This window comes from Idiotropiscis lumnitzeri, unplaced genomic scaffold (genome assembly GCF_059441095.1).
Source record: "Idiotropiscis lumnitzeri isolate Australia: NSW breed Sydney's pygmy pipehorse unplaced genomic scaffold, RoL_Ilum_1.0 HiC_scaffold_38, whole genome shotgun sequence".
Lineage (NCBI taxonomy): Eukaryota > Metazoa > Chordata > Actinopteri > Syngnathiformes > Syngnathidae > Idiotropiscis > Idiotropiscis lumnitzeri.
Genome location: NW_028283576.1, coordinates 67,450 through 92,108, shown reverse-complemented (window position 1 = coordinate 92,108; position 24,659 = coordinate 67,450). Strand labels below are relative to the sequence as shown.

Genomic DNA, 24,659 nt, shown 5'->3' with positions numbered 1-24,659 from the left:
GTGCAGTACGTCAAAATGTAAAAAATGATATTGATTGGCGCAAGGTGTATAACTGAATATAAACATATAGATGTCTTCAGGTACAGACTCTTTATGTACATGTGAAGTTTTGGATTTTTAGCAGCATGTGCAGGAGAGTTATTAAGCATTTTGTCCATTGCGGCGAAGGAAATCTTAAGTGAAAACTTTGATGCCCCGCCCCCGTCATATAGTATTTCGGAAACAAAATATTTTAGCCCCAGTGTTTGTCCCAGGTCTTCAGATGCTACAGACAGAATTTTAAGGCAATCAGATGAAGCCTTTAGGATCAGGGTGCAAAAGAATGACCCCTGTAAACATGCAAAAAAGGGCAAAAGTCGGACTTTCAAAAATTCATAACTCACTTCCTGTTCATATTAGACGTTAAAATATCAAATTTTTCGCCATGCCCGATGAGACTGCCAAGTTTGGTGAGTTTTTGTGCATGTTTCGGGGGTCAAAAATGCGATCGAACAATCGGAAAAATAATAATAATAATAATTTCTACAAAAACAATAGGGACTTCGCAGCGGTCGCTGCTCAGGCCCTAATAATAATAATAATAATAATAATAAAAGTAATAATATTTTCTACAAAAACAATAGGGACCTCGCCGCGGTCGCTGCTCGGGCCCCAATAATAATTTCTACACAAAGTCCATTGTGGTGACCCGCCCCCTTTTAAGTAAATTCAAAATGGCCGACTTCCTGTAAAACCTAGCTCATTGCTCCAAGAGACTTTTTTGTAGGTCTTGGTCTTATACATACAGTGAACCCTCGCTACTTCGCGGTTCACCTTTCGCGGGTTCAGTGCTTCGCGGGTCTAAAAAATATTCGGGGGCATTGTAGTTTCGCCGAGCGGCACGACGGGGCGCTGGAGCGGTTAGACGGCCGGCGTGCGCCGAAGAAGAGCGTGGGCGAAGAGGAGAGTGGACGAAGAAGAGCACGTTCCCCCGGACACGATCGGTGGCGACGTTTCGCGCGGTTCGGACCGTACCAGAGCTCCGGCCAGCGTGCGTGGCAGTTAAGCCGTAGAGGAGCACCTTCCCCGGGCACGGGCGGTGCCAAGCGGCCCCTAAGTTTAACCGAATGGAATCTCCGGGGGAGGAGGACGGGCGTGTGTCATAGTTAAGCCAAATTGGAGCACCTCTTCTGCCCGGGCACGAGCGGAGCGCGAGGCTGTCAGTTATGAATGAATAAATAAATAAAGAATGCCACCTTTCATTTCACAGGGCACACCGGACGGCGTACCAGCAGGTAAAAGTCGGAGTAATTAAATAAATACAAAAAGAATGGCTGGGGAATAAAAAAATAATACGTTTTAATAATAATTTGGTTTTTTTGTTATAACATGAATTTCACTCTCTCTCTCCCCGTATATATATATATATATATATATATATATATATATATATATATTTATATATTTATTATATATATTGTATATTTTTTTTAAGCATTTTTGAAGGTGCGCCGCTACTTCGCGGATTTTCAGTTTTCGCGGGTGGTCTCGGTCCCCATTAACCGCGATAACCGAGGGTTCACTGTACTCCATAAAATTTACAAAAAGCGAGGTGAAACACTCAACCAGAGCTGCTTTTTTTTAACATTTCTCGAGGGCCATGGCGAGCCATTTCAAAAAAGCTGCACAACTAACGTATAAAATATTGATAAATTTGCTCGGCCTGATGTGTGTGTAAAGTTTTACGAGTTGTCGTTCATATTTAGAACCTCATAATCAGCTTTGTTTTATTGCCGAACAGTGCAATGCCACTCCCACAACTTTTCACGAAAAATCACGAATTTCGTATTGTGACATCCTCATGGCCGAAACAGTCATCCGAGCATATTGTTGAGTTGCACGGAGAAAAACATCCAAGAAAATAACTTGTATTAGCTTTTACCAGTTGGTGGCGCTACTACTACGATGTAAAATAAGTTGGTAGATGTCTTCAGGGCTGAAGTATCCTCAAATGTGTACAACTTCGAGAAGATAGGATCATCTGAGTCATGTTGCCGGAGCTTTTGTTGCCACAGAGTACAATCGGACTTTTCAGCACCTTAATAGCCACGCCTTTTGCCAAAACGTCACAAAATTCGGCAGAGAGTAAGATCATTGTCTTGAGTCTTTTCTGACTAATTTTCAGTCGGATTCGTCAAAAGGGCACCGTGCAGTACGTGAAAATTAAAATAAAAACACATTTTTGATTCCACTTGGCGGCACTGTGTGTATAACAAAATAATAACATTAAGATGTCTTCAGGTCGGGACGTTTTATTTACAGGTGAAGGTTTGGATTTTTAGGAGCATGTGCAGGGGAGTTATTAAGCATTCATTTATTTGTATTAGGTTCATTTTGTCTTCTTATTATTGATATTTGACTGATTCATTAAAAGCAGACAATTATGTTTTAGGTTAATTTTTTACCTGACATGTTTCGGCGAGTCTTTCGCCTTCTTCAGAGTGTCGCATGATGGTGTCTTGAGACCCGTCTTTATCAGCTGATGTTCCATGAGGGTGTGACTTACCTGTCAAAAAAATGAAAAATCAGAGCAGTAAAAGAACAAGCACAACATGAACATTACAAATCAGCAATCACTGACCACTGCAAAAGGGAAAACCACATCATGGACCGGGAGAAGGGCAGGGTCATCCGCACCGAAGAGAACAAACAACAGCGCTGGATCAGAGAGGCCATTGAGATCTGCAAGCGAGGCATAAAAACCATGAACAGAGACAAGGGAGCCTTCATCCTCTCTACCACCTGGAGCAGCATTTTGGCGGAGTGAACGGACAGCGGGGGGCGTGACTTGCCTTCATTCTTGTGACAGGTAAGTCACGCCCTCATGGAACATCAGCTGATAAAGACGGGCCACAAGACACCATCATGTGACACTCTGAAGAAGGCGAAAGACTTTCGTATTGTGACATCCTCAAGGCCTAAACACTCATCCGAGCAAATGTAAGGTAGATTTTGTTAACCTGCCCGGAGAAAAAAATCAACGAAAATAATTTGTATTTGTTTTAACCAGTTGGTGGCGCTACCACTGCGATCAAAAATAAGTTGGCAGCCGTCTTCAGGGCCTGAATATCCTGAAATGTGAAAAATTTCGAGAAGATGGATCATCTGAATCATTTTGCAGGAACTTTTGTTGCCACGGAGAATAATCAGACTCTGCGGCACCGTAATAGCCACGCCCTTCGAAGGAAAGTCACAAAAATAGGGATAGAGTAAGATTAATGTCTTGAGTCTTTTCTAGCCAATTTTCAATCAGATTCGTTAAAAGGGCACCGTGCAGTACGTCAAAATGTAAAAAATGATATTGATTGGCGCAAGGTGTATAACTGAATATAAACATATAGATGTCTTCAGGTACAGACTCTTTATGTACATGTGAAGTTTGGGATTTTTAGCAGCATGTGCAGGAGAGTTATTAAGCATTTTGTCCATTGCGGCGAAGGAAATCTTAAGTGAAAACTTTGATGCCCCGCCCCCGTCATATAGTATTTCGGAAACAAAAAATTTTAGCCCCAGTGTTTGTGCCAGGTCTTCAGATGCTACAGACAGAATTTTAAGGCAATCAGATGAAGCCTTTAGGAACAGGGTGCAAAAGAATGACCCCTGTAAACATGCAAAAAAGGGCAAAAGTCGGACTTTCAAAATTTCATAACTCACTTCCTGTTCATATTAGACGTTAAAATATCAAATTTTTCGCCATGCCCGATGAGACTGCCAAGTTTGGTGAGTTTTTGTGCATGTTTCGGGGGTCAAAAATGCGATAGAACAATCGGAAAAATAATAATAATAATAATTTCTACAAAAACAATAGGGACTTCGCAGCGGTCGCTGCTCAGGCCCAAATAATAATAATAATAATAATAATAAAAGTAATAATATTTTCTACAAAAACAATAGGGACCTCGCCGCGGTCGCTGCTCGGGCCCCAATAATAATTTCTACACAAAGTCCGTTGTGGTGACCCGCCCCCTTTTAAGTAAATTTAAAATGTAAAACCTAGCTCATTGCTCCAAGAGACTTTTTTGTAGGTCTTGGTCTTATACATACAGTGAACCCTCGCTACTTCGCGGTTCACCTTTCGCGGATTCAGTGCTTCGCGGGTCTAAAAAATATTCGGGGGCATTGTAGTTTCGCCGAGCGGCACGACGGGGCGCTGGAGCGGTTAGACGGCCGGCGTGCGCCGAAGAAGAGCGTGGGCGAAGAGGAGAGTGGACGAAGAAAAGCACGTTCCCCCGGACACGATCGGTGGCGACGTTTCGCGCGGTTCGGACCGTACCAGAGCTCCGGCCAGCGTGCGTGGCAGTTAAGCCGTAGAGGAGCACCTTCCCCGGGCACGGGCGGTGCCAAGCGGCCCCTAAGTTTAACCGAATGGAAGCTCCGGAGGAGGAGGGCATGCTCGCGTCACAGTAAGCCGAAGAGGAGCACCTTCCCCGGGCACGGGCGGTTCCAAGCGGCCCCTAAGTTTAACCGAATGGAAGCTCCGGAGGAGGAGGGCATGCTCGCGTCACAGTAAGCCGAAGAGGAGCACCTTCCCCGGGCACGGGCGGTGCCAAGCGGCCCCTAAGTTTAACCGAATGGAAGCTCCGGGGGAGGAGGGCGGGCGTGTGTCACAGTTAAGCCAAATTGGAGCACCTCTTCTGCCCGGGCACGAGCGGAGCGCGAGGCTGTCAGTTATGAATGAATAAATGAATAAATAAATAAAGAATGCCACCTTTCATTTCACAGGGCACACCGGACGGCGTACCAGCAGGTAAAAGTCGGAGTAATTAAATAAATACAAAAAGAATGGCTGGGGAATAAAAAAATAATACGTTTTAATAATAATTAGTTTTTTTTGTTATAACATGAATTTCACTCTCTCTCTTCCCGTATATATATATATATATATATATATATATATATATATATATATTTATTATATATATTGTATATTTTTTTTAAGCATTTTTGAAGGTGCGCCGCTACTTCGCGGATTTTCAGTTTTCGCGGGTGGTCTCGGTCCCCATTAACCGCGATAACCGAGGGTTCACTGTACTCCATAAAATTTACAAAAAGCGAGGTGAAACACTCAACCAGAGCTGCTTTTTTTTAACATTTCTCGAGGGCCATGGCGAGCCATTTCAAAAAAGCTGCACAACTAACGTATAAAATATTGATAAATTTGCTCGGCCTGATGTGTGTGTAAAGTTTCACGAGTTGTCGTTCATATTTAGAACCTCATAATCAGCGTTGTTTTATTGCCGAACAGTGCAATGCCACTCCCACAACTTTTCACGAAAAAGGACTAATTTCGTATTGTGACATCCTCATGGCCGAAACAGTCATCCGAGCATATATGAGGGCGACCTTGTTGAGTTGCACGGAGAAAAACATCCAAGAAAATAACTTGTATTAGCTTTTACCAGTTGGTGGCGCTACTACTATGATGTAAAATAAGTTGGTAGATGTCTTCAGGGCTGAAGTATCCTCAAATGTGTACAACTTCGAGAAGATAGGATCATCTGAGTCATGTTGCCGGAGCTTTTGTTGCCACAGAGTACAATCGGACTTTTCAGCACCTTAATAGCCACGCCTCTAATCTCGTTGCACACTTGAGTACAATGACAATAAAGGGATTTCTATTATTTCTATTCTTTTGCCAAAACGTCACAAAATTCGGCAGAGAGTAAGATCATTGTCTTGAGTCTTTTCTGACTAATTTTCAGTCGGATTCGTCAAAAGGGCACCGTGCAGTACGTGAAAATTAAAATAAAAACAAATTTTTGATTCCACTTGGCGGCACTGTGTGTATAACAAAATAATAACATTACGATGTCTTCAGGTCGGGACGTTTTATTTACAGGTGAAGGTTTGGATTTTTAGGAGCATGTGCAGGGGAGTTATTAAGCATTCATTTATTTGTATTAGGTTCATTTTGTCTTCTTATTATTGATATTTGACTGATTCATTAAAAGCAGACAATTATGTTTTAGGTTAATTTTTTACCTGACATGTTTCGGCGAGTCTTTCGCCTTCTTCAGAGTGTCGCATGATGGTGTCTTGAGACCCGTCTTTATCAGCTGATGTTCCATGAGGGTGTGACTTACCTGTCAAAAAAATGAAAAAATCAGAGCAGTAAAAGAACAAGCACAACATGAACATTACAAATCAGCAATCACTGACCACTGCAAAAGGGAAAACCACATCATGGACCGGGAGAAGGGCAGGGTCATCCGCACAGAAGAGAACAAACAACAGCGCTGGATCAGAGAGGCCATTGAGATCTGCAAGCGAGGCATAAAAACCATGAACAGAGACAAGGGAGCCTTCATCCTTTCTACCACCTGGACCAGCATCTTGGCGGAGTGAACGGACAGCGGGGGGCGTGACTTGCCTTCATTCTTGTGACAGGTAAGTCACGCCCTCATGGAACATCAGCTGATAAAGACGGGTCACAAGACAGCATCATGTGACACTCTGAAGAAGGCGAAAGACTTTTGTATTGTGACATGCTCAAGGCCTAAACACTCATCCGAGCAAATATAAGGTAGATTTTGTTCACCTGCCCGGAGAAAAACATCAACGAAAATAATTTGTATTTGTTTTAACCAGTTGGTGGCGCTACCACTGCGATCAAAAATAAGTTGGCAGCCGTCTTCAGGGCCTGAATATCCTCAAATGTGAAAGATTTCCAGAAGATGGATCATCTGAATCATTTTGCAGGAACTTTTGTTGCCACGGAGAATAATCAGACTCTGCGGCACCGTAATAGCCACGCCCTTTGAAGGAAAGTCATAAAAATAGGGATAGAGTAAGATCAATGTCTTGAGTCTTTTCTAGCCAATTTTCAATCGGATTCGTTAAAAGGGTACCATGCAGTACGTCAAAATGTAAAAAATGATATTGATTGGCGCAAGGTGTATAACTGAATATAAACATATCGATGTCTTCAGGTACAGACTCTTTATGTACATGTGAAGTTTTGGATTTTTAGCAGCATGTGCAGGAGAGTTATTAAGCATTTTGTCCATTGCGGCGAAGGAAATCTTAAGTGAAAACTTTGAAGCCCCGCCCCCGTCATATAGTATTTCGGAAACAAAAAATTTTAGCCCCAGTGTTTGTCCCAGGTCTTCAGATGCTACAGACAGAATTTTAAGGCAATCAGATGAAGCCTTTAGGATCAGGGTGCAAAAGAATGACCCCTGTAAACATGCAAAAAAGGGCAAAAGTCGGACTTTCAAAAATTCATAACTCACTTCCTGTTCATATTAGACGTTAAAATATCAAATTTTTCGCCATGCCCGATGAGACTGCCAAGTTTGGTGAGTTTTTGTGCATGTTTCGGGGGTCAAAAATGCGATCGAGCAATCGGAAAAATAATAATAATAATAATTTCTACAAAAACAATAGGGACTTCGCAGCGGTCGCTGCTCAGGCCCTAATAATAATAATAATAATAATAATAAAAGTAATAATGTTTTCTACAAAAACAATAGGGACCTCGCCGCGGTCGCTGCTCGGGCCCCAATAATAATTTCTACACAAAGTCCATTGTGGTGACCCGCCCCCTTTTAAGTAAATTCAAAATGGCCGACTTCCTGTAAAACCTAGCTCATTGCTCCAAGAGACTTTTTTGTAGGTCTTGGTCTTATACATACAGTGAACCCTCGCTACTTCGCGGTTCACCTTTCGCGGGTTCAGTGCTTCGCGGGTCTAAAAAATATTCGGGGGCATTGTAGTTTCGCCGAGCGGCACGACGGGGCGCTGGAGCGGTTAGACGGCCGGCGTGCGCCGAAGAAGAGCGTGGGCGAAGAGGAGAGTGGACGAAGAAGAGCACGTTCCCCCGGACACGATCGGTGGTGACGTTTCGCGCGGTTCGGACCGTACCAGAGCTCCGGCCGGCGTGCGTGGCAGTTAAGCCGTAGAGGAGCACCTTCCCCGGGCACGGGCGGTTCCAAGCGGCCCCTAAGTTTAACCGAATGGAAGCTCCGGAGGAGGAGGGCATGCTCGCGTCACAGTAAGCCGAAGAGGAGCACCTTCCCCGGGCACGGGCGGTGCCAAGCGGCCCCTAAGTTTAACCGAATGGAAGCTCCGGGGGAGGAGGGCGGGCGTGTGTCACAGTTAAGCCAAATTGGAGCACCTCTTCTGCCCGGGCACGAGCGGAGCGCGAGGCTGTCAGTTATGAATGAATAAATAAATAAATAAATAAAGAATGCCACCTTTCATTTCACAGGGCACACCGGACGGCGTACCAGCAGGTAAAAGTCGGAGTAATTAAATAAATACTAAAAGAATGGCTGGGGAATAAAAAAATAATACGTTTTAATAATAATTTGGTTTTTTTGTTATAACATGAATTTCACTCTCTCTCTCCCAGTATATATATATATATATATATTTATATATATATATATATATATATATATTTATTATATATATTGTATATTTTTTTTAAGCATTTTTGAAGGTGCGCCGCTACTTCGCGGATTTTCAGTTTTCGCGGGTGGTCTCGGTCCCCATTAACCGCGATAACCGAGGGTTCACTGTACTCCATAAAATTTACAAAAAGCGAGGTGAAACACTCAACCAGAGCTGCTTTTTTTAACATTTCTCGAGGGCCATGGCGAGCCATTTCAAAAAAGCTGCACAACTAACGTATAAAATATTGATAAATTTGCTCGGCCTGATGTGTGTGTAAAGTTTTACGAGTTGTCGTTCATATTTAGAACCTCATAATCAGCTTTGTTTTATTGCCGAACAGTGCAATGCCACTCCCACAACTTTTCACGAAAAAGGACGAATTTCGTATTGTGACATCCTCATGGCCGAAACAGTCATCCGAGCATATATGAGGGCGACCTTGTTGAGTTGCACGGAGAAAAACATCCAAGAAAATAACTTGTATTAGCTTTTACCAGTTGGTGGCGCTACTACTACGATGTAAAATAAGTTGGTAGATGTCTTCAGGGCTGAAGTATCCTCAAATGTGTACAACTTCGAGAAGATAGGATCATCTGAGTCATGTTGCCGGAGCTTTTGTTGTCACAGAGTACAATCGGACTTTTCAGCACCTTAATAGCCACGCCTCTAATCTCGTTGCACACTTGAGTACAATGACAATAAAGGGATTTCTATTATTTCTATTCTTTTGCCAAAACGTCACAAAATTCGGCAGAGAGTAAGATCATTGTCTTGAGTCTTTTCTGACTAATTTTCAGTCGGATTCGTCAAAAGGGCACCGTGCAGTACGTGAAAATTAAAATAAAAACAAATTTTTGATTCCACTTGGCGGCACTGTGTGTATAACAAAATAATAACATTACGATGTCTTCAGGTCGGGACGTTTTATTTACAGGTGAAGGTTTGGATTTTTAGGAGCATGTGCAGGGGAGTTATTAAGCATTCATTTATTTGTATTAGGTTCATTTTGTCTTCTTATTATTGATATTTGACTGATTCATTAAAAGCAGACAATTATGTTTTAGGTTAATTTTTTACCTGACATGTTTCGGCGAGTCTTTCGCCTTCTTCAGAGTGTCGCATGATGGTGTCTTGAGCTGATGTTCCATGAGGGTGTGACTTACCTGTCAAAAAAATGAAAAAAATCAGAGCAGTAAAAGAACAAGCACAACATGAACATTACAAATCAGCAATCACTGACCACTGCAAAAGGGAAAACCACATCATGGACCGGGAGAAGGGCAGGGTCATCCGCACAGAAGAGAACAAACAACAGCGCTGGATCAGAGAGGCCATTGAGATCTGCAAGCGAGGCATAAAAACCATGAACAGAGACAAGGGAGCCTTCATCCTCTCTACCACCTGGACCAGCATCTTGGCGGAGTGAACGGACAGCGGGGGGCGTGACTTGCCTTCATTCTTGTGACAGGTAAGTCACGCCCTCATGGAACATCAGCTGATAAAGACGGGTCACAAGACAGCATCATGTGACACTCTGAAGAAGGCGAAAGACTTTCGTATTGTGACATGCTCAAGGCCTAAACACTCATCCGAGCAAATATAAGGTAGATTTTGTTCACCTGCCCGGAGAAAAACATCAACGAAAATAATTTGTATTTGTTTTAACCAGTTGGTGGCGCTACCACTGCGATCAAAAATAAGTTGGCAGCCGTCTTCAGGGCCTGAATATCCTCAAATGTGAAAAATTTCGAGAAGATGGATCATCTGAATCATTTTGCAGGAACTTTTGTTGCCACGGAGAATAATCAGACTCTGCGGCACCGTAATAGCCACGCCCTTCGAAGGAAAGTCACAAAAATAGGGATAGAGTAAGATCAATGTCTTGAGTCTTTTCTAGCCAATTTTCAATCAGATTCGTTAAAAGGGCACCGTGCAGTACGTCAAAATGTAAAAAATGATATTGATTGGCGCAAGGTGTATAACTGAATATAAACATATAGATGTCTTCAGGTACAGACTTTTTATGTACATGTGAAGTTTTGGATTTTTAGCAGCATGTGCAGGAGAGTTATTAAGCATTTTGTCCATTGCGGCGAAGGAAATCTTAAGTGAAAACTTTGAAGCCCCGCCCCCGTCATATAGTATTTCGGAAACAAAAAATTTTAGCCCCAGTGTTTGTCCCAGGTCTTCAGATGCTACAGACAGAATTTTAAGGCAATCAGATGAAGCCTTTAGGATCAGGGTGCAAAAGAATGACCCCTGTAAACATGCAAAAAAGGGCAAAAGTCGGACTTTCAAAAATTCATAACTCACTTCCTGTTCATATTAGACGTTAAAATATCAAATTTTTCGCCATGCCCGATGAGACTGCCAAGTTTGGTGAGTTTTTGTGCATGTTTCGGGGGTCAAAAATGCGATCGAACAATCGGAAAAATAATAATAATAATAATTTCTACAAAAACAATAGGGACTTCGCAGCGGTCGCTGCTCAGGCCCTAATAATAATAATAATAATATTAATAATAATAAAAGTAATAATATTTTCTACAAAAACAATAGGGACCTCGCAGCCGTCGCAGCTCGGGCCCTAATAACAATTTCTAGAAAAACAATAGGGACCTCGCAGCGGTCACTGCTCGGGCCCTAATAATAATAATAATAAAAATAATAATAATTTCCACAAAAACAATGGGGACCTCGTAGCGGTCGCTGCTCAGGCCCTAATAATAATTTCTACAAAAACAATAGGGACCTCGCCGCCGTCGCTGCTCGGGCCCCAATAATAATTTCTACACAAAGTCCATTGTGGTGACCCGCCCCCTTTTAAGTAAATTCAAAATGGCCGACTTCCTGTAAAACCTAGCTCATTGCTCCAAGAGACTTTTTTGTAGGTCTTGGTCTTATACATACAGTGAACCCTCGCTACTTCGCGGTTCACCTTTCGCGGGTTCAGTGCTTCGCGGGTCTAAAAAATATTCGGGGGCATTGTAGTTTCGCCGAGCGGCACGACGGGGCGCTGGAGCGGTTAGACGGCCGGCGTGCGCCGAAGAAGAGCGTGGGCGAAGAGGAGAGTGGACGAAGAAGAGCACGTTCTCCCGGACACGATCGGTGGCGACGTTTCGCGCGGTTCGGACCGTACCAGAGCTCCGGCCGGCGTGCGTGGCAGTTAAGCCGTAGAGGAGCACCTTCCCCGGGCACGGGCGGTGCCAAGCGGCCCCTAAGTTTAACCGAATGGAAGCTCCGGAGGAGGAGGGCATGCTCGCGTCACAGTAAGCCGAAGAGGAGCACCTTCCCCGGGCACGGGCGGTTCCAAGCGGCCCCTAAGTTTAACTGAATGGAAGCTCCGGAGGAGGAGGGCATGCTCGCGTCACAGTAAGCCGAAGAGGAGCACCTTCCCCGGGCACGGGCGGTGCCAAGCGGCCCCTAAGTTTAACCGAATGGAAGTTCCGGGGGAGGAGGGCGGGCGTGTGTCACAGTTAAGCCGAATTGGAGCACCTCTTCCGCCCGGGCACGAGCGGAGCGCGAGGCTGTCAGTTATGAATGAATAAATGAATAAATAAATAAAGAATGCCACCTTTCATTTCACAGGGCACACCGGACGGCGTACCAGCAGGTAAAAGTCGGAGTAATTAAATAAATACTAAAAGAATGGCTGGGGAATAAAAAAATAATACGTTTTAATAATAATTTGGTTTTTTTGTTGTAAAATGAATTTCACTCTCTCTCTCCCCGTATATATATATATATATATATATATATATATTTATTATATATATTGTATATTTTTTTTAAGCATTTTTGAAGGTGCGCCGCTACTTCGCGGATTTTCAGTTTTCGCGGGTGGTCTCGGTCCCCATTAACCGCGATAACCGAGGGTTCACTGTACTCCATAAAATTTACAAAAAGCGAGGTGAAACACTCAACCAGAGCTGCTTTTTTTTAACATTTCTCGAGGGCCATGGCGAGCCATTTCAAAAAAGCTGCACAACTAACTTATAAAATATTGATAAATTTGCTCGGCCTGATGTGTGTGTAAAGTTTTACGAGTTGTCGTTCATATTTAGAACCTCATAATCAGCTTTGTTTTATTGCCGAACAGTGCAATGCCACTCCCACAACTTTTCACGAAAAATCACGAATTTCGTATTGTGACATCCTCATGGCCGAAACAGTCATCCGAGCATATATGAGGGCGACCTTGTTGAGTTGCACGGAGAAAAACATCCAAGAAAATAACTTGTATTAGCTTTTACCAGTTGGTGGCGCTACTACTACGATGTAAAATAAGTTGGTAGATGTCTTCAGGGCTGAAGTATCCTCAAATGTGTACAACTTCGAGAAGATAGGATCATCTGAGTCATGTTGCCGGAGCTTTTGTTGCCACAGAGTACAATCGGACTTTTCAGCACCTTAATAGCCACGCCTTTTGCCAAAACGTCACAAAATTCGGCAGAGAGTAAGATCATTGTCTTGAGTCTTTTCTGACTAATTTTCAGTCGGATTCGTCAAAAGGGCACCGTGCAGTACGTGAAAATTAAAATAAAAACAAATTTTTGATTCCACTTGGCGGCACTGTGTGTATAACAAAATAATAACATTAAGATGTCTTCAGGTCGGGACGTTTTATTTACAGGTGAAGGTTTGGATTTTTAGGAGCATGTGCAGGGGAGTTATTAAGCATTCATTTATTTGTATTAGGTTCATTTTGTCTTCTTATTATTGATATTTGACTGATTCATTAAAAGCAGACAATTATGTTTGAGGTTAATTTTTTACCTGACATGTTTCGGCGAGTCTTTCGCCTTCTTCAGAGTGTCGCATGATGGTGTCTTGAGCTGATGTTCCATGAGGGTGTGACTTACCAGTCAAAAAAATTAAAAAAATCAGAGCAGTAAAAGAACAAGCACAACATGAACATTACAAATCAGCAATCACTGACCACTGCAAAAGGGAAAACCACATCATGGACCGGGAGAAGGGCAGGGTCATCCGCACAGAAGAGAACAAACAACAGCGCTGGATCAGAGAGGCCATTGAGATCTGCAAGCGAGGCATAAAAACCATGAACAGAGACAAGGGAGCCTTCATCCTCTCTACCACCTGGACCAGCATCTTGGCGGAGTGAACGGACAGCGGGGGGCGTGACTTGCCTTCATTCTTGTGACAGGTAAGTCACGCCCTCATGGAACATCAGCTGATAAAGACGGGTCACAAGACACCATCATGTGACACTCTGAAGAAGGCGAAAGACTTTCGTATTGTGACATGCTCAAGGCCTAAACACTCATCCGAGCAAATATAAGGTAGATTTTGTTAACATGCCCGGAGAAAAACATCAACGAAAATAATTTGTATTTGTTTTAACCAGTTGGTGGCGCTACCACTGCGATCAAAAATAAGTTGGCAGCCGTCTTCAGGGCCTGAATATCCTCAAATGTGAAAAATTTCGAGAAGATGGATCATCTGAATCATTTTGCAGGAACTTTTGTTGCCACGGAGAATAATCAGACTCTGCGGCACCGTAATAGCCACGCCCTTTGAAGGAAAGTCACAAAAATAGGGATAGAGTAAGATCAATGTCTTGAGTCTTTTCTAGCCAATTTTCAATCAGATTCGTTAAAAGGGCACCGTGCAGTACGTCAAAATGTAAAAAATGATATTGATTGGCGCAAGGTGTATAACTGAATATAAACATATAGATGTCTTCAGGTACAGACTCTTTATGTACATGTGAAGTTTTGGATTTGTAGCAGCATGTGCAGGAGAGTTATTAAGCATTTTGTCCATTGCGGCGAAGGAAATCTTAAGTGAAAACTTTGATGCCCCGCCCCCGTCATATAGTATTTCGGAAACAAAAAATTTTAGCCCCAGTGTTTGTCCCAGGTCTTCAGATGCTACAGACAGAATTTTAAGGCAATCAGATGAAGCCTTTAGGATCAGGGTGCAAAAGAATGACCCCTGTAAACATGCAAAAAAGGGCAAAAGTCGGACTTTCAAAAATTCATAACTCACTTCCTGTTCATATTAGACATTAAAATATCAAATTTTTCGCCATGCCCGATGAGACTGCCAAGTTTGGTGAGTTTTTGTGCATGTTTCGGGGGTCAAAAATGCGATCGAACAATCGGAAAAATAATAATAATAATAATTTCTACAAAAACAATAGGGACTTCGCAGCGGTCGCTGCTCAGGCCCTAATAATAATAATAATAATAATAATAAAAGTAATAATATTTTCTACAAAAACAATAGGGACCTCGCCGCGGTCGCTGCTCGGGCCCCAATAATAATTTCTACACAAAGTCCATTGTGGTGACCCGCCCCCTTTTAAGTAAATTCAAAATGGCCGACTTCCTGTAAAACCTAGCTCATTGCTCCAAGAGACTTTTTTGTAGGTCTTGGTCTTATACATACAGTGAACCCTCGCTACTTCGCGGTTCACCTTTCGCGGGTTCAGTGCTTCGCGGGTCTAAAAAATATTCGGGGGCATTGTAGTTTCGCCGAGCGGCACGACGGGTCGCTGGAGAGATTAGACGGCCGGCGTGCGCCAAAGAAGAGCGTGGGCGAAGAGGAGAGTGGACGAAGAAGAGCACGTTCCCCCGGACACGATCGGTGCCGACGTTTCGCGCGGTTCGGACCGTACCAGAGCTCCGGCCGGCGTGCGTGGCAGTTAAGCCGTAGAGGAGCACCTTCCCCGGGCACGGGCGGTTCCAAGCGGCCCCTAAGTTTAACCGAATGGAAGCTCCGGAGGAGGAGGGCATGCTCACGTCACAGTAAGCCGAAGAGGAGCACCTTCCCCGGGCACGGGCGGTGCCAAGCGGCCCCTAAGTTTAACCGAATGGAAGCTCCGGGGGAGGAGGGCGGGCGTGTGTCACAGTTAAGCCAAATTGGAGCACCTCTTCTGCCCGGGCACGAGCGGAGCGCGAGGCTGTCAGTTATGAATGAATAAATGAATAAATAAATAAAGAATGCCACCTTTCATTTCACAGGGCACACCGGACGGCGTACCAGCAGGTAAAAGTCGGAGTAATTAAATAAATACAAAAAGAATGGCTGGGGAATAAAAAAATAATACGTTTTAATAATAATTTGGTTTTTTTGTTATAACATGAATTTCACTCTCTCTCTCCCCGTATATATATATATATATATATATTTATTATATATATTGTATATTTTTTTTAAGCATTTTTGAAGGTGCACCGCTACTTCGCGGATTTTCAGTTTTCGCGGGTGGTCTCGGTCCCCATTAACCGCGATAACCGAGGGTTCACTGTACTCCATAAAATTTACAAAAAGCGAGGTGAAACACTCAACCAGAGCTGCTTTTTTTAACATTTCTCGAGGGCCATGGCGAGCCATTTCAAAAAAGCTGCACAACTAACGTATAAAATATTGATAAATTTGCTCGGCCTGGTGTGTGTAAAGTTTTACGAGTTGTCGTTCATATTTAGAACCTCATAATCAGCTTTGTTTTATTGCCGAACAGTGCAATGCCACTCCCACAACTTTTCACGAAAAAGGACGAATTTCGTATTGTGACATCCTCATGGCCGAAACAGTCATCCGAGCATATATGAGGGCGACCTTGTTGAGTTGCACGGAGAAAAACATCCAAGAAAATAACTTGTATTAGCTTTTACCAGTTGGTGGCGCTACTACTACGATGTAAAATAAGTTGGTAGATGTCTTCAGGGCTGAAGTATCCTCAAATGTGTACAATTCGAGAAGATAGGATCATCTGAGTCATGTTGCCGGAGCTTTTGTTGCCACAGAGTACAATCGGACTTTTCAGCACCGTAATAGCCACGGCTTTTGCCAAAACGTCACAAAATTCGGCAGAGAGTAAGATCATTGTCTTGAGTCTTTTCTGACTAATTTTCAGTCGGATTCGACAAAAGGGCACCGTGCAGTACGTGAAAATTAAAATAAAAACAAATTTTTGATTCCACTTGGCGGCGCTGTGTGTATAACAAAATAATAACATTAAGATGTCTTCAGGTCGGGACGTTTTATTTACAGGTGAAGGTTTGGATTTTTAGGAGCATGTGCAGGGGAGTTATTAAGCATTCATTTATTTGTATTAGGTTCATTTTGTCTTCTTATTATTGATATTTGACTGATTCATTAAAAGCAGACAATTATGTTTTAGGTTAATTTTTTCACTGACATGTTTCGGCGAGTCTTTCGCCTTCTTCAGAGTGTCGCATGATGGTGTCTTGAGCTGATGTTCCATGAGGGTGTGACTTACCTGTCAAAAAAATGAAAAAAATCAGAGCAGTAAAAGAACAAGCACAACATGAACATTACAAATCAGCAATCACTGACCACTGCAAAAGGGAAAACCACATCATGGACCGGGAGAAGGGCAGGGTCATCCGCACAGAAGAGAACAAACAACAGCGCTGGATCAGAGAGGCCATTGAGATCTGCAAGCGAGGCATAAAAACCATGAACAGAGACAAGGGAGCCTTCATCCTCTCTACCACCTGGACCAGCATCTTGGCGGAGTGAACGGACAGCGGGGGGCGTGACTTGCCTTCATTCTCGTGACAGGTAAGTCACGCCCTCATGGAACATCAGCTGATAAAGACGGGTCACAAGACACCATCATGTGACACTCTGAAGAAGGCGAAAGACTTTCGTATTGTGACATCCTCAAGGCCTAAACACTCATCCGAGCAAATATAAGGTAGATTTTGTTAACCTGCCCGGAGAAAAACATCAACGAAAATAATTTGTATTTGTTTTAACCAGTTGGTGGCGCTACCACTGCGATCAAAAATAAGTTGGCAGCCGTCTTCAGGGCCTGAATATCCTCAAATGTGAAAAATTTCGAGAAGATGGATCATCTGAATCATTTTGCAGGAACTTTTGTTGCCACGGAGAATAATCAGACTCTGCGGCACCGTAATAGCCACGCCCTTCGAAGGAAAGTCACAAAAATAGGGATAGAGTAAGATCAATGTCTTGAGTCTTTTCTAGCCAATTTTCAATCAGATTCGTTAAAAGGGCACCGTGCAGTACGTCAAAATGTAAAAAATGATATTGATTGGCGCAAGGTGTATAACTGAATATAAACATATAGATGTCTTCAGGTACCGACTCTTTATGTACATGTGAAGTTTTGGATTTTTAGCAGCACGTGCAGGAGAGTTATTAAGCATTTTGTCCATTGCGGCGAAGGAAATCTTAAGTGAAAACTTTGAAGCCCCGCCCCCGTCATATAGTATTTCGGAAACAAAAATTTTTAGCCCCAGTGTTTGTCCCAGGTCTTAAGATGCTACAGACAGAATTTTAAGGCAATCAGATGAAGCCTTTAGGATCAGGGTGCAAAAGAATGACCCCTGTAAACATGCAAAAAAGGGCAAAAATCGGACTTTCAAAAATTCATAACTCACTTCCTGTTCATATTAGACGTTAAAATATCAAATTTTTCGCCATGCCCGATGAGACTGCCAAGTTTGGTGAGTTTTTGTGCATGTTTCGGGGGTCAAAAATGCGATCGAACAATCGGAAAAATAATAATAATAATAATTTCTACAAAAACAATAGGGACCTCGCCGCGGTCGCTGCTCGGGCCCCAATAATAATTTCTACACAAAGTCCATTGTGGTGACCCGCCCCCTTTTAAGTAAATTCAAAATGGCCGACTTCCTGTAAAACCTAGCTCATTGCTCCAAGAGACTTTTTTGTAGGTCTTGGTCTTATACATACAGTGAACCCTCGCTACTTCGCGGTTCACCTTTCGCGGGTTCAGTGCTTCGCGGGTCTAAAAAATATTCGGGGGCATTGTAGTTTCGCCGAGCGGCACGACGGGGCGCTGGAGCAGTTAGACGGCCGGCGTGCGCCGAAGAAGAGCGTGGGCGAAGAGGAGAGTGGACGAAGAAGAGCACGTTCCCCCGGACACGATCGGTGGCGACGTTTCGCGCGGTTCGGACCGTACCAGAGCTCCGGCCGGCGTGCGTGGCAGTTAAGCCGTAGAGGAGCACCTTCCCCGGGCACGGGCGGTGCCAAGCGGCCCCTAAGTTTAACCGAATGGAAGCTCCGGAGGAGGAGGGCATGCTCGCGTCACAGTAAGCCGAAGAGGAGCACCTTCCCCGGGCACGGGCGGTTCCAAGCGGCCCCTAAGTTTAACCGAATGGAAGCTCCGCAGGAGGAGGGCATGCTCGCGTCACAGTAAGCCGAAGAGGAGCACCTTCCCCGGGCACGGGCGGTGCCAAGCGGCCCCTAAGTTTAACCGAATGGAAGCTCCGGGGGAGGAGGGCGGGCGTGTGTCACAGTGAAGCCGAATTGGAGCACCTCTTCTGCCCGGGCACGAGCGGAGCGCGAGGCTGTCAGTTATGAATGAATAAATGAATAAATAAATAAAGAATGCCACCTTTCATTTCACAGGGCACACCGGACGGCGTACCAGCAGGTAAAAGTCGGAGTAATTAAATAAATACAAAAAGAATGGTTGGGGAATAAAAAAATAATAAGTTTTAATAATAATTTGTTTTTTTTGTTATAACATGAATTTCACTCTCTGTCTCTCTCTCTCCCCCCGTATATATATATATATATATATATATATATATATATATATATATATATATATATATATATATTATATATTTATTATATATATTGTATATTTTTTTTAAGCATTTTTGAAGGTGCGCCGCTACTTCGCGGATTTTCAGTTTTTGCGGGTGGTCTCGGTCCCCATTAACCGCGATAACCGAGGGTTCACTGTACTCCATAAAATTTACAAAAAGCGAGGTGAAACACTCAACCAGGGCTGCTTTTTTGAACATTTCTCGAGGGCCATGGCGAGCCATTTCAAAAAAGCTGCACAACTAACGTATAAAATATTGATAAATTTGCTCGGCCTGATGTGTGTGTAAAGTTTCACGAGTTGTCGTTCATATTTAGAACCTCATAATCAGCTTTGTTTTATTGCCGAACAGTGCAATGCCACTCCCACAACTTTTCATGAAAAAGGACGAATTTCGTATTGTGACATCCTCATGGCCGAAACAGTCATCCGAGCATATATGAGGGCGACCTTGTTGAGTTGCACGGAGAAAAACATCCAAGAAAATAACTTGTATTAGCTTTTACCAGTTGGTGGCGCTACTACTACGATGAAAAATAAGTTGGTAGATGTCTTCAGGGCTTAAGTATCCTCAAATGTGTGCAACTTCGAGAAGATAGGATCACCTGAGTCATGTTGTTGGAGCTTTTGTTGCCACAGAGTACAATCGGACTTTTCAGCACCGTAATAGCCACGCCTTTTGCCAAAACGTCACAAAATTCGGCAGAGAGTAAGATCATTGTCTTGAGTCTTTTCTGACTAATTTTCAGTCGGATTCGTCGAAAGGGCACCGTGCAGTACGTGAAAATTAAAATAAAAACAAATTTTTGATTCCACTTGGCGGCACTGTGTGTATAACAAAATAATAACATTAAGATGTCTTCAGGTCGGGACGTTTTATTTACAGGTGAAGGTTTGGATTTTTAGGAGCATGTGCAGGGGAGTTATTAAGCATTCATTTATTTGTATTAGGTTCATTTTGTCTTCTTATTATTGATATTTGACTGATTCATTAAAAGCAGACAATTATGTTTTAGGTTAATTTTTTACCTGACATGTTTCGGCGAGTCTTTCGCCTTCTTCAGAGTGTCGCATGATGGTGTCTTGAGACCCGTCTTTATCAGCTGATGTTCCATGAGGGTGTGACTTACCTGTCAAAAAAATGAAAAATCAGAGCAGTAAAAGAACAAGCACAACATGAACATTACAAATCAGCAATCACTGACCACTGCAAAAGGGAAAACCACATCATGGACCGGGAGAAGGGCAGGGTCATCCGCACCGAAGAGAACAAACAACAGCGCTGGATCAGAGAGGCCATTGAGATCTGCAAGCGAGGCATAAAAACCATGAACAGAGACAAGGGAGCCTTCATCCTCTCTACCACCTGGAGCAGCATTTTGGCGGAGTGAACGGACAGCGGGGGGCGTGACTTGCCTTCATTCTTGTGACAGGCAAGTCACGCCCTCATGGAACATCAGCTGATAAAGACGGGCCACAAGACACCATCATGTGACACTCTGAAGAAGGCGAAAGACTTTCGTATTGTGACATCCTCAAGGCCTAAACACTCATCCGAGCAAATGTAAGGTAGATTTTGTTAACCTGCCCGGATAAAAAAATCAATGAAAATGATTTGTATTTGTTTTAACCAGTTGGTGGCGCTACCACTGCGATCAAAAATAAGTTGGCAGCCGTCTTCAGGGCCTGAATATCCTCAAAGTGAAAAATTTCGAGAAGATGGATCATCTGAATCATTTTGCAGGAACTTTTGTTGCCACGGAGAATAATCAGACTCTGCGGCACCGTAATAGCCACGCCCTTCGAAGGAAAGTCACAAAAATAGGGATAGAGTAAGATCAATGTCTTGAGTCTTTTCTAGCCAATTTTCAATCAGATTCGTTAAAAGGGCACCGTGCAGTACGTCAAAATGTAAAAAATGATATTGATTGGCGCAAGGTGTATAACTGAATATAAACATATAGATGTCTTCAGGTACAGACTCTTTATGTACATGTGAAGTTTTGGATTTTTAGCAGCATGTGCAGGAGAGTTATTAAGCATTTTGTCCATTGCGGCGAAGGAAATCTTAAGTGAAAACTTTGATGCCCCGCCCCCGTCATATAGTATTTCGGAAACAAAAAATTTTAGCCCCAGTGTTTGTGCCAGGTCTTCAGATGCTACAGACAGAATTTTAAGGCAATCAGATGAAGCCTTTAGGATCAGGGTGCAAAAGAATGACCCCTGTAAACATGCAAAAAAGGGCAAAAGTCGGACTTTCAAAAATTCATAACTCACTTCCTGTTCATATTAGACGTTAAAATATCAAATTTTTCGCCATGCCCGATGAGACTGCCAAGTTTGGTGAGTTTTTGTGCATGTTTCAGGGGTCAAAAATGCGATCGAACAATCGGAAAAATAATAATAATAATAATTTCGACAAAAACAATAGGGACTTCGCAGCGGTCGCTGCTCAGGCCCTAATAATAATAATAATAATAATAATAAAAGTAATAATATTTTCTACAAAAACAACAGGGACCTCGCCGCGGTCGCTGCTCGGGCCCCAATAATAATTTCTACACAAAGTCCATTGTGGTGACCCGCCCCCTTTTAAGTAAATTCAAAATGGCCGACTTCCTGTAAAACCTAGCTCATTGCTCCAAGAGACTTTTTTGTAGGTCTTGGTCTTATACATACAGTGAACCCTCGCTACTTCGCGGTTCACCTTTCGCGGGTTCAGTGCTTCGCGGGTCTAAAAAATATTCGGGGGCATTGTAGTTTCGCCGAGCGGCACGACGGGGCGCTGGAGCGGTTAGACGGCCGGCGTGCGCCGAAGAAGAGCGTGGGCGAAGAGGAGAGTGGACGAAGAAGAGCACATTCCCCCGGACACGATCAGTGGCGACGTTTCGCGCGGTTCGGACCGTACCAGAGCTCCGGCCAGCGTGCGTGGCAGTTAAGCCGTAGAGGAGCACCTTCCCCGGGCACGGGCGGTGCCAAGCGGCCCCTAAGTTTAACCGAATGGAAGCTCCGGAGGAGGAGGGCATGCTCGCGTCACAGTAAGCCGAAGAGGAGCACCTTCCCCGGGCACGGGCGGTTCCAAGCGGCCCCTAAGTTTAACCGAATGGAAGCTCCGGAGGAGGAGGGCATGCTCGCGTCACAGTAAGCCGAAGAGGAGCACCTTCCCCGGGCACGGGCGGTGCCAAGCGGCCCCTAAGTTTAACCGAATGGAAGCTCCGGGGGAGGAGGACGGGCGTGTGTCACAGTTAAGCCAAATTGGAGCACCTCTTCTGCCCGGGCACGAGCGGAGCGCGAGGCTGTCAGTTATGAATGAATAAATGAATAAATAAATAAAGAATGCCACCTTTCATTTCACAGGGCACACCGGACGGCGTACCAGCAGGTAAAAGTCGGAGTAATTAAATAAATACAAAAAGAATGGCTGGGGAATAAAAAAATAATACGTTTTAATAATAATTTGGTTTTTTTGTTATAACATGAATTTCACTCTCTCTCTCCCCGTATATATATATATATATATATATATATATATATATATATATATATATATATATATATTTATATATTTATTATATATATTGTATATTTTTTTTAAGCATTTTTGAAGGTGCGCCGCTACTTCGCGGATTTTCAGTTTTCGCGGGTGGTCTCGGTCCCCATTAACCGCGATAACCGAGGGTTCACTGTACTCCATAAAATTTTCAAAAAGCGAGGTGAAACACTCAACCAGAGCTGCTTTTTTTTAACATTTCTCGAGGGCCATGGCGAGCCATTTCAAAAAAGCTGCACAACTAACGTATAAAATATTGATAAATTTGCTCGGCCTGATGTGTGTGTAAAGTTTTACGAGTTGTCGTTCATTTTTAGAACCTCATAATCAGCTTTGTTTTATTGCTGAACAGTGCAATGCCACTCCCACAACTTTTCACGAAAAATCACGAATTTCGTATTGTGACATCCTCATGGCCGAAACAGTCATCCGAGCATATATGAGGGCGACCTTGTTGAGTTGCACGGAGAAAAACATCCAAGAAAATAACTTGTATTAGCTTTTACCAGTTGGTGGCGCTACTACTACGATGTAAAATAAGTTGGTAGATGTCTTCAGGGCTGAAGTATCCTCAAATGTGTACAACTTCGAGAAGATAGGATCATCTGAGTCATGTTGCCGGAGCTTTTGTTGCCACAGAGTACAATCGGACTTTTCAGCACCTTAATAGCCACGCCTTTTGCCAAAACGTCACAAAATTCGGCAGAGAGTAAGATCATTGTCTTAAGTCTTTTCTGACTAATTTTCAGTCGGATTCGTCAAAAGGGCACCATGCAGTACGTGAAAATTAAAATAAAAACAAATTTTTGATTCCACTTGGCGGCACTGTGTGTATAACAAAATAATAACATTAAGATGTCTTCAGGTCGGGACGTTTTATTTACAGGTGAAGGTTTGGATTTTTAGGAGCATGTGCAGGGGAGTTATTAAGCATTCATTTATTTGTATTAGGTTCATTTTGTCTTCTTATTATTGATATTTGACTGATTCATTAAAAGCAGACAATTATGTTTTAGGTTAATTTTTTACCTGACATGTTTCGGCGAGTCTTTCGCCTTCTTCAGAGTGTCGCATGATGGTGTCTTGAGCTGATGTTCCATGAGGGTGTGACTTACCTGTCAAAAAAATGAAAAAATCAGAGCAGTAAAAGAACAAGCACAACATGAACATTACAAATCAGCAATCACTGACCACTGCAAAAGGGAAAACCACATCATGGACCGGGAGAAGGGCAGGGTCATCCGCACAGAAGAGAACAAACAACAGCGCTGGATCAGAGAGGCCATTGAGATCTGCAAGCGAGGCATAAAAACCATGAACAGAGACAAGGGAGCCTTCATCCTCTCTACCACCTGGACCAGCATCTTGGCGGAGTGAACGGACAGCGGGGGGCGTGACTTGCCTTCATTCTTGTGACAGGTAAGTCACGCCCTCATGGAACATCAGCTGATAAAGACGGGTCACAAGACACCATCATGTGACACTCTGAAGAAGGCGAAAGACTTTCGTATTGTGACATGCTCAAGGCCTAAACACTCATCCGAGCAAATATAAGGTAGATTTTGTTAACCTGCCCGGAGAAAAACATCAACGAAAATAATTTGTATTTGTTTTAACCAGTTGGTGGCGCTACCACTGCGATCAAAAATAAGTTGGCAGCCGTCTTCAGGGCCTGAATATCCTCAAATGTGAAAGATTTCCAGAAGATGGATAGTCTGAATCATTTTGCAGGAACTTTTGTTGCCACGGAGAATAATCAGACTCTGCGGCACCGTAATAGCCACGCCCTTTGAAGGAAAGTCATAAAAATAGGGATAGAGTAAGATCAATGTCTTGAGTCTTTTCTAGCCAATTTTCAGTCGGATTCGTTAAAAGGGCACCGTGCAGTACGTCAAAATGTAAACATTTATATTGATTGGCGCAAGGTGTATAACTGAATATAAACATATAGATGTCTTCAGGTACCGACTCTTTATGTACATGTGAAGTTTTGGATTTTTAGCAGCACGTGCAGGAGAGTTATTAAGCATTTTGTCCATTGCGGCGAAGGAAATCTTAAGTGAAAACTTTGAA

The 24,659-nt window shown here is 43.3% G+C and overlaps 1 long non-coding RNA gene across 1 annotated transcript; it reads right to left on the bottom strand.

The window, feature by feature from the left end:
• Positions 1 to 2,444: 2,444 nt before the first annotated feature.
• On the bottom strand, positions 2,445 to 13,473 carry LOC148315791 (uncharacterized). Its single transcript, XR_015840570.1, has 3 exons — positions 13,213 to 13,473; positions 2,621 to 2,721; positions 2,445 to 2,545 (listed from the first exon to the last, which is right to left on the bottom strand). It is a non-coding gene; the product is annotated as an uncharacterized LOC148315791 (long non-coding RNA).
• Between the last annotated feature and the right edge of the window lie 11,186 nt (positions 13,474 to 24,659).